Source organism: Panicum hallii, chromosome 9 (assembly GCF_002211085.1).
Source record: "Panicum hallii strain FIL2 chromosome 9, PHallii_v3.1, whole genome shotgun sequence".
Lineage (NCBI taxonomy): Eukaryota > Viridiplantae > Streptophyta > Magnoliopsida > Poales > Poaceae > Panicum > Panicum hallii.
The window spans coordinates 50,507,715-50,511,852 of NC_038050.1; positions in this window are offsets into that span (position 1 = coordinate 50,507,715).

Genomic DNA, 4,138 nt, shown 5'->3' on the forward strand with positions numbered 1-4,138 from the left:
TGAATTTGTTAAGGTCGCAGTGTGTGGTAGCGGTGGCTAAGCGTTTGAAAGTACTAGCCACATGCCGTGAAATATGGTAAGCGGTAAGCCTAGTAACCAATCGGCCCGAGGAGTGGACATACCCCCCCACCACATGTATTTGCTTCTTTTGGTTACTTTGTTCGACGTGTAGGCATATGTGTTGCTGGGCAACCAGGAGTACGGATTTTGTAGTCGCGCTACAGACGTACGTCCTGCACTTTTGTAGTGCGTATGACCTGCAGTCGCTTGTGGTGGCACTGATCCACGAGTCGGAATGAAAGGCAAACGGTTGCTTCGGAATTACCCGGTGGTGTTCCAAGCGTGTGAGTTAGGTTTACCTTGCAAGGGTTGAATCTCGATTCAGAATCGTCCGCCTCTCACGATGTATGAGACTGCTTATCCCCTTTATCACATAGAGTAACAAGAGCAATCATGTGATTATCAAAGATGATGTTTGAGTAAAGATTCTACCATGTTTGGATAGTTATAGGTGCTTACCTAGAATGGTTAATTCAACTAGAACCCGAAAGCTAAAAATTGAAAATAAGGATCTACTCTTTGTTGCTTTTCAGCTGAAAACCCTACCCAAAGCTAAAAGCCAGCATGAGTCTAGTTATGGGCTAAGATATACCCAATTCCGGGTAAGTCTTGCTGAGTATTAGTATACTCAGCCTTGCTTTGTTGATTTACTTCAGGTAACCCTTCTGATGAGCCAGCGTTCATTACACCATGGCCTTACCCTTTGCCTGATGGTTGGTCCGTGGAATGGGATCCGTCCCGGGCCAACGCAGACCCCGCCGAGTGATATTATGCCAGGGCTAGCATAATATCTGTAATGACGCCGTGTATATCGACTCTACTTTTCAAATTCCGCTGCTTTAACTAGAAACTTGAACTTGTTTTGTAATAATTTCCTTTGTAAGAACAAATAATGTTTTGTATATTATTGTAATATAAACTGCCTGTGGTGTAAGTTATTTTGGCATTATATCTCTGGACTCACCTTCGTGTGAGGTACCTTGTTGGGTCCTGAGTTCGGTGGTTTATCGGGACGTTACCCGACAGACCAATAGTATTATACTGTTTGAAGTACGAGTTAGCCCTCCAGGGAGGACTAGCGTACTTGAGCCAGTATAATTCAGGTTGGTTCTGCCACAGCTGGTATCAGAGCTAACAAGTGTACCCTAGAGATATAATTAGCCTTAAAAAGTAATTTTTTTAGTATAAAATTTGATTAATCAGGTATTTGTAAACTATGTTGATTCGTTAAGGATTATATATATAGTACGTAAGCCCTAGGGTAATACTATTATGGGAATTAAAGGTGGCTGTAATATATATATGACTCTGACTTCCAGCATTACTTTTCTGTTAAAACTTAAGTTTATGCACAACCCAACCTTACTTTCTGTAACGACATCTTCGATCGGGAGGTAAGAAGGTAAGAATCCTCAGCCAACTGAGGGAGCTTGGCCTTCCCGTCGGTGATGCGAACCGAACGCTGTTTCTCAAGCAGTGGCCTACTTGAGATGCTGCCAATGTACCAACCTCGGTTGACTACATTGGGAGTATATGGTTCGGCGCAGGGTATGGCGATCGCTGTTCATACCCCCGCATTTTGCGGTACCCCCGTGAATACGTTATTCAATAAACGTATGTTAAACGTTGTCTGTACGGCGGTAATTGTACAGATGCTGTTTCTATAGTGAGCAGTAATGAATGGGGACGCTTTCATGACATGCTGGCATGAAAGGTTCATTAGATATATATGCATTGTGGTTTTCTGCAGGTACACTAACCACGATTCTGAAACTAGGACGTATAGGGTTTATCGACTAGTTAATAGGGAGAGACATATTTATATTGTGCCACCGTAACTAACCACGTAAGACCAAGATTACTTGGCAGTTAATTTTTGGTTGTGAGATCGCTTAGTACGTGCATGCATACTCCATTAATCAACTAAATTGCATGTTTAAATCGATACTTCTTAAGGAATAGATAATATATTGGTATTTCTTAATTTGGGTAAGTAAGAATCTTTAGTTGGGTATCTTAGGCATCCATCTGATTTCCAGCCTTTGCTGTTATCAGAATTCGCTATCTTAATCCATTTTACCTTGTAAGCTTTCTCAACAGGGTAAAAATATCTTACCATTTGCATTGTTGTCGCAGATGGCTGCTCCTACTAGTACCTTTTGGGATCAGGAGGGGCACTTTCACACCAATGGTTTACATTGGGAAGGATTTCCTCGTCTTTTGTGGGAATCCTTGAGTATGTTTCATTATACCGAGCCTCCTCTGTATGATGGGGTAGAGTATCTTGAAGAAGGAGTTTCCCGCTGCAGGGTTAAGATGATAATTCCTCAACACCCTTTCCGCTCCTTATGGCCTCCCATAGAAGTGGAAGTGGTTGGATATCGTCTAGTGGATACTCTTGAAACTGCTGCTTTAGAAGGAATCAAACTCTTCTGCAATCAACATCCAATTGAAGTTGCTGCATATCCTATTGGGTTATTTCCTACCATAGACCCGAGTAATTCGGACTGGGATGTTCGAACAGACCATTATGGTCATTTGCTAGGGGATGTAGCTGAAGAAACCGTCCGTATTGTTACCAGGTTTATGGATGTGCAATATCGTTACCAAAAGCTATTGCGTCATGGGGTAAGTCAGATAACCGGTGTGGCTCAAAGCCACTATCGGAATGCTGATCACCAAGTAACCCAAATAGAAGAGTTACAAGCTTTGGTAACACAAAAGGATGAAATTATTGCAGCTAGAGATGAAACAATTCTTCATCGCGAGGATCAGATCATTGAGAGTGATCATCTTATCACTCAACGTGATGCTGTTATAGAATTTCTACAAGAGCATATTCATGATCTGATGCTCGAAGCGGATGATGCCCAGGCTCATATTGAGGAATTGCAGCAGCAACCCATCCTTCCTGCTATACCCATAGTACCTGAAGAAGAAGAAGAAGACCCAGAGGAAATTGAGGGTATTTCAGAGATTGATTCTGAGCATGGGGACCCCGTTATTAGTCCCCATCACTCTCTTTCTGGCAGTCAGTCTTCTGTAGGAAATTTCGACGATTTTTAGTAAAATCGTCAACTTTCGAGATGTAATCTAAGGGAATGTAATAGTTTAAGTAGTCAAACTTCACGCCATTTGATGTAACATAGATGGCCTATGTAGTAAACTTTCGACATGCAATATGAGAACTATCTGAGTTAGCAATGTAATATAATTTCCGGTTTCATCATCTTGTTCATTATCTTTAAATTTTGAGATGAGATGATTTGCGGAATATATGCATTGATTATGTCTTCTGAAATTGGGAGTAAGGATATATAGTTAATAATGGACATCTCCTTTATTTCAGATGGTTGGAGCTACACGAGGAACCCCGGAGGGTTTCAGGGCTGATCAAGCCAGTGGTTCTCAGCAACCACCACCACCTCCTCCCAACCTTGCCGAAGTCATGGCTCGGCAAACGGAATTACTTAATATGTTGGTTCAAGCCCAACTGAATCAGCAGCAACAATTCCGAGGAGGCCGGGATGATCGTAATCCTCCTGTGGCTAGCTACCAGGATTTCCTCAGTACCCAACCGCCTTTCTTCAGTAAGGTCGAGGAACCATTAGATGCTGATGCCTGGCTCCACATTATTGAGTCGAAGTTCGCTCTCCTGACCATACCATGTGCGGATTCTAGCAAGGCTTCTTTTGCTGCTCAACAACTTCGTGGTGCTGCTAGAATCTGGTGGGACAATTTTTATGCCATGCAACCTACAGGGCATGTCATCACATGGGATGAATTCCGGGTTGCCTTCCGAGCACATTACATACCCGCGGGATTATTGGAGCGAAAGCTTAACGAGTTCCTGGCTCTTACCCAAGGTGCCAATACAGTTTTGCAGTATGCACAGAATTTCAATCATCTGTGCCAGTATGCAGGGTATCATGCAGATAATGATACCAAGAAACAAGACCGTTTTCGCCGGGGCCTGAACACCAAACTCAAGGAACGCCTGAATCTTGTGAAGGCGAATACTTTCAGTGAGTTGGTCAACATGGCCTTAACTCAGGAAGACTGTATTGTGGCGCATTCT